The sequence below is a fragment of the Camellia sinensis genome, chromosome 2 (assembly GCF_055761805.1).
Source record: "Camellia sinensis isolate YWXY chromosome 2, ASM5576180v1, whole genome shotgun sequence".
Taxonomy (NCBI): Eukaryota; Viridiplantae; Streptophyta; class Magnoliopsida; order Ericales; family Theaceae; genus Camellia; species Camellia sinensis.
The window spans coordinates 96,296,824-96,308,411 of record NC_138962.1 but is presented as its reverse complement, the minus strand read 5'-3'; the positions used below and the strand labels follow the sequence as shown (position 1 = coordinate 96,308,411).

The window sequence follows — 11,588 nt, the reverse complement described above, 5'->3', positions numbered from 1 at the left end:
TCATGGGATTTCTCTGCCTTTATAGTGAACATTTTGAAAGATTAGGATAAATTTTTGTGTGATGACAAAAGAAATTTGATTTTCTTCCCCTTGTCATGTTAATTTTCTATAGCCAAATCACACACTCCCACTTATGCAAGAACCTCTCTTTTGTCTATTCTTCTTCTTCTTCTTCTTCTTCTTCTATAACCCTTCTTACTGAACTCGAGCCTATATTTACATTTGCAAGTCCTTAACACCCATAACTTTTGCTAACCTCGGCCTTAGTTTTGACTTCTTGAGCTGTGCTGTCAATGGAATTGGTGTTGTCCACCTGGGCCACATCTCCATATCCCACATCGATGGCATTGACGATTCCTCCAACAAACTCACTAGAGAAGTCGCCACCTTTGGCCTTCTGGAACCATCGCTTCACGCAATCTGACACCACCGTTGACAGGGGCATTGGGCGATGGTTCTCTCTATCACCATTGCTGCTTCTGCTGCCATTCTTCTTCTTCTCCATCTTCTTCTTCTTTTCTTCCAACCTCAATTCGTAACCAATTCTGGTGATTTTAATGTTTTTCAGACCCAACTACTGTGGTGGATTTAGTTGTTGGTGCGTTAGTTTGTATATATATATATATATATATATATTTGTTCTTGGTGGGCTTGGAAGATAATTCTATGAATATTTGATTTCATGATCCAATATTTTGAGGATTTATATAGGGTTTTCAATGGAGGGGGATGGATTTTCCAATCAAGTTCTAGGAGAGCGAGAGGTTTGGTGCGAGAAGATAGATGAGCGAGAATGAGAGCGTGGGCGTTATATATGGGTGTGGGTGAGGGACTTTAGGCTACAAAAAAATTATTATGGACCACTTACATTACTAAAAGTTGGAGAGGGATGTTAGACTAATTTTCCAAAAACAAAATCACCTTGCTTGTTTCACTTTTCAAAAAACACTTTTTAGAAAATTCTACTTTCTTATTTTTCGTGTTTTTTTTTACTGAATTTTTTAAATATTTTAAGTAATTTTTTTTTACTTTTTAGACACACCTAACATAAATACACCTAAAAACTAAAAAAATTGTAAAAAAAATCTTATAAAAATTCACTAAATACCAAAAATATAAAAAATACAAGAATTCAGTACATTTTTTGTATTTTTATGTATTTATTAATTTTTTAAATATTTTTTCACAATTTTTTTACTTTTTAGATACATTTAAGTAAGGTGTATCTAAAAAAATAAAAAAAATGTTTAAAATTTTAAAAATATTCACTTAAAACAAAAAAACATGAAAACCAAAAAAGTTAGTTTTTAAAAAACTTAATCCAGAAAACTTAAACCAAATACACTGAATAGTGTTTGGTTTAATTTTCAAATCATGATTTCAATTAAAAAATTTTAAATTCATAATCAAATAAAATTTTCAAAATTTAATTCAAAAATTCTTTTTAAAATTCATAACCAGACTTTTTTCAAAACTCTTTTTTTAAAAGAAAAATTCAAAAAAAATATTTTATTTTGTTCTTTAATATTATTTTTTATTTTTTACTCTTTTGAAAAAATATTTTTTGAAATATTTTTTTAATTTTTATTTTTGAAGAAAAATATTTTTATTTTTTATTTTTTTTTAAAAATATTTTGTTATTTTTTTTTAAATATTAACCAAATAATTTGTTATTATTTAGATATAATCTAAGATCCCTCTCTAACACTTAGTAGGAGAGGTCATAATATATATATTTTTAGTAGTTTAAAGTCCCGTACCCATTCAAGGACGACCCATCGCGTGAGACGACATTCCGTGGAGTCGAAGTGGCCATTCGCAGCTTCTGGAATCGAGTTCGAATCTTGATCTGTTCGACTATCCATCGGGAAGGACGACCCATCGCAAGGAACGAGCCTTCGTCAAGTCGAAGTGGCCATTGGCAGCTCCTGAAATCAACACAATTGTGACCTAGACTCGAGTTCTTGAGTCAAATTTGCAGGTACTTTGGATTTCGAATCTGATTTCTGCTTATAATTGTATGCCCTTTCCATTGTCGTGTGTTACTTTATCTTCTTTCATCTCACATTTCTCTATAATTAATTGGGTTTCTTTCATCCCTTTATTTTTTTCCCATCCAAACTATAATCTTGATTTTTCTTGTTCTTCGCTTTTTAGGATTAGCTGTCTTTAAATTCTGTTGTTGATTATGTTTCTTCCAATTGGGTTCTTTGATTTTAATCTGGGTATTGAGTTTCTTTACTAATTTAGTTATTTGATTTCTATGTTTGATTCTTGATTTCAATCGTTGGACCTGTTATGGATCGTTCATCTATTTCAGATAAATTGATCTGCAGTTTATGAACTCTATAGATTTCTAGTTAAATAGCAAGTTAATTTGATGGCATGTTTAGTAGAAAAAAAAAGTTAGATGATGGAGAGGACAATCATGATTGCAAAGAGAAATAAAAGAGAGGGAGAGAGACGGGTTGAGTTGGGGTCTAACTTTTACATTTTTATTTTTTAGTATGTTCAATTTTTTTTGATTTGGTTAAAATATAGAGAAAATTGTGACTAAATTAGAGAAATTTCAAATTAGGGAAAATTGGTTAAAACACAGGGAAATTTGTGAACAAACCAGGGAAATTTTAAAACACAAAAAATCAAGGAAATTGAGAGAACCAGAAAAATTTCAAAACACAGAGAAAATTCAAATTTTTCTAAATTGAAATTTCTCTGGAAAAATGTTGAGGAACCCCTACCATTATGAAAATATTACACGTCCTTTATCTTATAAAACTTTAATATCAGGGACTTTAAAATATAAAAAAAATATTCCCTTTAGACATCTATAGGCGACCCAAAATTTTTTAAACTTTAAAAAAATTAAAAATTAAAAATATTATGTAAAAGACTAAAATATTTATAAAATAAAAAAAAATTATTTTTTTAAATATTTAAAATATTTTTAAAAAATACAACGCACATTAAAAAAAATAAATGTTGACAATAAAAAATATTTACACAAATTTTTTTTTTTAAAAAAATAAATTTTTTAAATATTTAAAAAAATAAATGAACCCAAAACAATTTCAAAATACAACTCAAAACACTTTTTAAAACTCTTTTCAAAATTCAAAACCAAACAAGTTTTCTCTTTTTAAAACTCATTTAAAAAACTTATCTTTCAAAACACAACTCAAAACTCAATTCAAAAACTAAACCAAACAGAGCCAAATTCTTGAATTTTACTTATGGCATCATTTTAGTTTCTACATTTAATTGCCTCAGTTTTGATTCATAATTTTAGATTTTCTATCAATTTGGTCCAATTGATAACATTGTTAAGATTTTTGACAGAAAAATTATCATAGAATTAGTTGAAGTTAAGTTATTGAATTGATCAAATTTATAATTTTTCTTCTAAAAATATGACAAACCATTTATACGTACATTTTTTTTATATATAAAAAAATACTAACAATTGTAATTAATTGAATCAAATTAAGACAAAGTCATCACTCTTTTTGCCCAAAGTATAAAAGTAATTTGTCCACAATTTTTTTTTTTTTTTTTTTACCGATGTGATCTTTTTCCTTGTCGCTTTGTTTTCTTTTTCATGAGAGATGGTCGTTTCTTTCCATTGATGTTGTTGTGAATCCAAACTTTTTCAAGACAAAGTAGTTACCTCGGAGAATGGATCTCCTTCGAGGGTTTCACCTCTTTTGAGAATGATCTCTCTCTTCAAGAGTGTGCGCCGATTAATTCTCTCGGATGCCCGTATGATCGAACCCCCTTCGGATGAGCTTGTTGGGATTTTTTTAGAGATATATGCTTGATGGTTCCTCCTCGACCCAATTTGTTAACTTCCTTGTGGGCCTCTTCAATAAAATTCATTTTGGCCCGTTTGACGATAATTTCTTCATACCCACCAATTTTTGGACTTTTCGATTGCACCAAATTAATTTAATGAGCTCAAGTTAACCCCTCTTACAGGGTATAAATGTCGAACTCCATTAACTTCGACAACCTAATTATCGGAAGCTCAATTTAGTGGGCTCAAGTTTATTTACACTAATTTAATGGGTTCGAGTTCTTTATTTATTCATTTATTTATTTTTTAAGGAACCGTGGAAAGTCATTTAAACACTCTACAATGTTAATTCTCTTCCCTTCTTTGGGTACACCTTAGTGTACAGGTTGATAAATCTTGTACATTGCTTCAATTCTTCATTCAATTTTGGCAAAATATGTTCTCCCACAAATAGCTTCTTTTTTTGTTTGCAACAAATATTGTTTATTCTAAAATCGTTCAAATTTATATATTTCAGTTTCATCCGTCATATTTCAAAGTGTGCTTAGTGAGGAGACAACACTAGAGGAAGAAAATTCTCGCCAATAAGAAAGCACGCCGACTCTTAAAAGTCTGTGAGAGGGAAAGGAAAAGTAGGTTTTATGTCAACAGTTCTTGTTTGCTCAATCCACGTGCATCATTTGGTGACAGCACTCTAGTCCAGTCACCTTCTTAAAATAGTTTTCAACCACGGATTTCTCTCATTCAAAACAATGCTCCTCACCAAATGCTCTTCCAATCACCTTAAAATAGTTTTTTTTTTTTTTCATTGATTTATTCTCATTGAATTTTTTAATAAGAACAGAAGAAGTGAAACCAATTATTGAAGAAAAGTTTTATTGATGATTCTCTTTAAAAAATCTATATATGTTAAGATTGTTGATATGGTCATGCCAACAAAATTATTACACATTTGGCAATTGAAAGTCATTGGATTTCTAAAAATTTATTCAAAATTAGTAACCATGGGGTGGAAAGAAAGTTTCAAAGACACAACATGTTTGAATACATTTACCATATTTAACTACATTTTTTTTTCTTCAGTTCTTCAAGCTAACCACTTAGGCATACTACAACCATATAAAAAGGTTGAAAAAAAAAAAAAAATACAAAGTGTACAAAATAAGCAATCCAAGTACTACATAATCACTATCAGCTACAAATGCATCTGGCTAACTTTTTTTGAATGTTGTACCAATGTCCCAACTTTTCTTCTTTCAACTCCTTCCATAATTTGCTAGATACCAAAGTTCAACTTTTTTTTAGTGTTGCGAGAACATCTTTCATGTTGATCCTCTCCTCGGATGATTCTGCAGAGCAACTCAAAGCCAATTCCATGATGGATGACACACACTGCAGTACAACTGCAGTGAGGTGTTCTTCCTCTGGCTTAAGCAAATTAGCATCTATAACATGAGAGATTGCATTTGGTAGTGACTCCTTCATCCAATGTTTCATTGTCATGTCTTCAAAAAATATTTCATCAGTGGGCTTCACAATGTGAATGTTTCCATAAGCAATATTCCATAACTATAAACATCACAGCTTGTGGATACTAATCCTTCCAATCCAAACTCTCCATACAATCAAAAGAAATGTCATTTTGTCAAGAAAATTATAGAATTTTGATGGTGGCAAGTTAGTATATGTTGGTGGTTGGATTCGTGGCATGCTAAAAGGTGACAGTGTTGGAGGGGTATGCAATGGTGGTAAGTGTTGGATGGGTGAGTTGTTTTGGGAAAGAAGAGTATGTAGTGGTGGTCATGTGGCAAAAAATAGTAATTTCGTTATTTGGTATTATTGTGAAATTTGACGAATACAAAATATAATGTGTAAAGGCAAATAAGTAATTTACTTATTAAAGTTAACATTGTTAATTTTTCTATTATTGAAAGGGATGTCAATATAATTATGTTAAAATTGCGGAATTTAATATATTTTCATCAGTATTCAATGGAGATCGGTGTAATTTACCATTTAAAGAATTAGCTAGTAATCAACAAAATCATAAAAACTTTTATGAAAATTATATTTAAAATTTTGTGCTATAATATGAAAAGTGCACGTCTATATAAATTGGAAACATATATAGAAAACACAAAAAAAAAAAAAAATGTGAAAATATAAATTAAAAAATGGAAGTCACCTGGTGCAATATACCCAAATGTTGCTATGGTCTTTGTATGTGTGACACTCTTCCCAAAATCTAATAACTTCGCAATGCCAAAATCACTCACATGTGCAACCATATCATCATCTAGCAGGATGTTGTTGGGTTTCAAATCACAGTGAGCCAAAGGTATTGAATAACCATGGTGAAGATACTCCAAAGCACAGGCCACATCTATCATTATGTCTAACCTTTGCAACATATCTAAGAAATAGTTGTTAGAATACAACCACTTGTCAAGACTCCTATTAGGCATATACTCCAGCACTATAGCTTTGAAATCAAGGTTTGAGCAATTGCTAATGACCTTAGTAAGATTGCGATGTCGAATGTGTCGCATTATCTCACATTCTACGTCAAAACTCTTGAATGCACCTTCTACTTGCAAGTTGAATACCTTTATAGCCAAAACTGTGGTATCTTCAAGGATAGCTTTGTAGATAGAACCAAAACTCCCCATACCAAGCAAATTGCTCTCACTAAACCCGTTAGTTGCTCGGAAAAGCTGTTGGTATGTGATTCTTGGAAGTGTTATTTTTGGTAAGAGATCAACATTGGATGAAGTTTTATTTCTTTTTCGACATTTTATGAACAAGAACACAAAGGTCGTAGCAAGAAGTATGAATGCAATAGGTAACAAAATATATAAAGCTAGAGCCACTCTTTTTTCCCTCAGGTGATGAAGGGAACTAGTATGGCATGGCGGGACTTGAAACTTTGGTGCACCACATAATGCTTCATTCGACAAGAAAGATTGAATGGTGAAGTTTGCAAAAGGTCCCCCATTTGGAATTTGTCCTCTTAATTTATTGAAAGAAATGCTGAGATATGAAAGATGAGACAGTGTCTCTAAGGACTTGGGGATTACATCGGAGAGGTCATTATAGGATAGATCTAAGAATTCCAAGCTCACCATGCTGCCAAATGATTCAGGTATAGATCCTTGTAACTTGTTGTGTGCCAATGAAAGATTAACCAAGTTTTGCAAACCTACAATCGTACTTGGGATTTTGCCGGTGAATTGGTTCATTGAAAAATCTATTAGTGTTGCAACTTTGAAACTCCCAAGTTGTGGTGGCAGATTTCCATTTAAAGAATTCGAGGACATGTTAATTTCCAAGATATCTTTAAGATTGCCCAACCTTGTAGGTATGATGAAAGTTAGTTTGTTAGAATTGAGGTAGAGATATCTTAGAGATGTTCTATTCCCTAAGCATTCAGGAATCAATCCAAAAAGTTTATTTTGGTTCAATCGTAGATCACCCATGTTCTTGAGTTGGCATATATCATTTGGAATAGACCCTTGCAGTTTGTTGTTGGAAAGATCCAACATTTGAAGCTTTTCCAACGCTTTAATTGTAGAGGGAATGAATCCGATCAAACCATTTTGTTGCAGAAACAAGAATGCCAAATTTCTTACATTACCAATTTCACTAGGAATGTTGCCTTTGATTCCACAAGAATGTATGTCAATGTGCTCAAGGGAAGTAGATAGACTTCCAATAGTTGTTGGAAGAATGCCATCCAGAGGATTATCATTTATCAACAATGCTTTTAAATCTTTGCAATTTACCAAGGAAGTGAGGAAGCTCAATTCTGGAGAGGAAGAAGATGACCCACTCGTCAAATTATTTCCTTGCAAGTTGTGAATTTGGAGTAATCGTAAATTGCCAAGCGATTTCGGAATTGACTCTGTAAATGCATTCTTACCAAGTTCTAAAGTAGTGAGTTTAGAAGCATTTGAGATTGACTCAGGAATAATTCCAGTGAGTTTATTTGCTCCAAGATCGAGGATACTAAGATTGGGTAGCCAAAGCCCTATACTTGATGGAAGATTGCTTGACAAGTTATGTTTCGTAAGCGACATACCTTGAAGTGATGAGATAATAAAAATTGATGTTGGAATGGCACCCATTAAGTTGTTAGTAGAAAGTACTAGCTCTCTTACATTTATAAGCTCACCAATCTCTTCTGGTATCAAACCTGTGAAAATGTATAAACACAGAAACTTGAAGGGAAAAAAAAAAAAATCAATGGAAACCAATTTTTTAACCCAAAAAAAAAAAAAAAAAAAATCTTTGATAAGAAAAAAAATATTAATTAAGGCATTCACCTTGGTAACTAACATCAAGACAAAATATTCTAACTTGCACAATTGACATCTTCTTTTTCTTTCAGTTGGTGGAGTTTTACCTACTGCTAATGGTTGCATTCACATAACTCGTCTTTTACATTGTGGGAGTACCTATTAGTATTTTCCATGTACTACATGGCCAATTTAGAAGACCATATGTAGATGAGAAATCTTTTGATTCCTAATTGACAATTCAAGATGCCTAAATATTATGGGAGGAACATGTAATTCAATGTTCAATTTTGTAACATATAAATATGACAAGAAGTTATAAAGGGTGCAAGATGAAAAATAAGGATAAATTAGACTAATATTTCCTTATGTTTAAAGAAAATATAGCAAATTCATAGTTTTGACATAATTACACTGAATTCTTTTTTAATAAAATGAAAGAGATCAAAACTAATGCAGATGGTGTAAAGATACAACAATAATCAAGGTAAAATAAATATTTTTGTGTAAAAGAGATGACAATATGTCTAAGGGTTAAGTGTTATATAATCCTAAAGGGATCCTAATTAATTATATCAAACTTATAGGGTTTATTGTATTCTTTTCAAATCTTACATGAGGTCAGTGTAATTTATCCAAAAACAAATTTCACTCATGTAATATATCCCAAAAAAAAAAAAAAACAAACAAAACAAAAAACAAAAAGTAAGAAGAAGAAAAAAACAATAAAAAAAGAAGAAAAGCTCTACTCAAAATGTACCTTATTTGGTTTCAATTTTACAATTCATTTTTTTTTTTGGTAAATTACACATTACACCCCTTGAGATTTGGTTTTAATACATATCACATCCTGACATTTGAGAAATTACACTAATTGTAACGCTTGTATCCTTTATACTATTGGAGGGCGCATTTAATTCCTTTATTTTCATTTTGGGAGTCTTTGGAATTGTTGTACCTTGGTTTTGGAGGAGTACAATTCGATTTAGACTTGTTGGGATTGTTCGTTCGCGCGTGTTTTCGTTGAAAAGTTCTTTGGGAACTTGGAATTTCTATCCTGGTGTCAACACTAGCCTTCACAGGGGTCGACACCATCTTGTTGCCTGACTCTTGGTGTCTCTACTGGTTTTTGGGGTCGACACTATTGGTTCTATGGTCGACCCTTGTCTGCTGCTGTGTCTTGGGTTTTGCTACTGGTTTATAGGGTCGACACTAGGGGTTCCTAGGGTCGACACTTGTCTGTTGCACAATTTAGTGTCTCAGCATTTTCTTCTTGAGGGTCGACACCACTGTCTTAAGAGTCGACCCCTGTGAGTTATTTTCAAAATTTTTGGTTCGGCTTTGGGCCCTACTTTTAGGGTGTTGACGTATTCTTTTATTTGACTTTAGGGCTATTATTCTACCACTATAAATAGACCCCAAACACACTTTTCTCATTCACTTTTTCCTCTCTCTCTCTCTCTCTTAAAAATGCAACTTTTCTTGCATAGATCTCTAGATCTACTTGGTTAGAGACATCTTTTCACCTTGGTCCTTTGAGAAAAAGGTTGGAGATCTCATCATGGGTTTTCTTTTGATCCAAGAGTTTCATGGTTTCATCGACTCTGAGTTTTTCTGAGTTCTCCTCTTCGTTGCAAAAGGTAGGATCTATTTCTCAAACTCAATATGAGTTCGGTAGTGTATTTGTGGTATATTTCGATATAGATCTTGTTGTTATTGGGCTGAGTTTGGAAGTTTGTTTTGTAAGTTGAGGGTTCTTTCTAAATGGGGTTATTGAGCTATGGTTTAGTTACTAAATCTATTTTTTTGTATACAAAAGTGCATGTGAGTTTATAAAATGTGAAAAGGCCCCGATTTGAGAAAAAAAAAAAAAAACCCTAAATGATGAATTATTTGGGAATTGGTTGGGTCTCTGGATAGAAGATTTGATTGGAAAGGTATTATGGGATTTGGGAAAAATACCAAGTTTTGGATACTCTTTTGAAAATGTTTTGGCAATGGTGATTTTAAGATTTTTGGATTATGTATCTGAATTGTTGTCTTTTATTTATTATATTAGAGATAACTGTTTTGGCTATCGGTGGAGTATAGCATTGTCATGTATTATAAATTGCATGTGGATTAGACAATTGTAATCATTCATATCATGGAGCATGTAATGGATTTTTATAACTTAAAATTGTATGTTTTTACTTGAAAGATTGTTTGAAGACTTCATGTTATGTTTTAAAACATTGATATCTCTCTGTTGAACGAGGAAAATACCGGGTGGAATCTGGGTAGGAGGTGTGGTTATGTTAAATTAAGTTGGCCTGTGTGTCCATGGTGAAAGTCTAAAAATCCGCACGTATACATTGGTGCCAATCCCGCGGACGAAATTTCCGTGAAATGGTAATAGTAGAGTTTGTATAGCCTACGTTTACATGTGTGTCGGTTTACGGTTTCCCACGGATGAAATTTCCGTGAAATGTTACACTTGCCTAGAGGTTCCAGTGTCAGTATTTACCGTCATGTTTTCTTTTTAAAAGAATAACAATAAGTGATTTTGGAAATCAGAAAACGATTTTAGCAATGTATTTGTTGTTGTTTATCGATGTATTCGCAGTTGATTTAGCAATGTATTTATTTGTTGGTATTGAGATACATGGATTCCTTTGGAAATGGATTTTATTTCAAACATATGTTTTGAACTTGGAAAACGTTTTGAATAAACAAATGATTTGGAGGATTGGAACAAAAAGGGTTTTGATGGAAAATTAGACAGATTTTGAGAATGCATTTAGACATATTGTATATATGTATTGCATCATAATCATTTATGCTGGTGGAGCATGTTTAGTTTTTAAAATATTATTTACTGGCCTTTATCTCATCTTACATGGCTGAAAATGTTTTTCAGGTATGCATGTACGGATGTGGACTGGGATGTTGAAGCCGTGTTCGGAACCGTGTAGGGTGGTTCCTTTATTTGTAGGCCATGGGCCATTTACTTGCTTTATTAGGCCATGTGCCATTCTTGTAAGGGTTACACCTTTGTATTTGATGTAAGCCTACAGGCATTTCAACTTGATGACTAACATCGTTGTATGTTTTGTATAATGAACATTCATACCACTAAGATGTTGTATATAGGATGTATGAATCGGAAGAATTGATTTATTGTATGACTTTATAGCATTCATTTACATGAGAGATGTTACTTTGACATATCTTAATGTTGTTTTTGTCTATTGGTTGTGGGTTTATTCACGTGGGTCAAACTGTGTAAATTCGATTGAACTCATGCACTCTTTTTTTTCTTACTTCGTTGTATTCTTTTTTTTTTTTTTTCCCTTTGCTTTACTCTTTTTTTTTAATATAGTTTTCTCTGTTTTTCTACTAGGAGTTGTTGTCTTTTATATAAGTAGAGAGATTTGTGAAATGAAACTATTAGTCACTAGAGTGGGAATGCAATTTTCATAACGTCAAGGGGTGGGACGTAATTGGATCAAACCACAGAA

At 32.1% G+C, this 11,588-nt stretch overlaps 1 long non-coding RNA gene across 1 annotated transcript; it reads left to right on the top strand.

Annotated features, from left to right (window-relative positions):
* The first annotated feature begins 1,717 nt into the window (after positions 1-1,717).
* LOC114303821 (uncharacterized) lies at positions 1,718-11,295 on the top strand. Its single transcript, XR_014361372.1, has 2 exons — positions 1,718-1,981; positions 10,988-11,295. It is a non-coding gene; the product is annotated as an uncharacterized LOC114303821 (long non-coding RNA).
* The last annotated feature ends 293 nt before the right edge of the window (positions 11,296-11,588 follow it).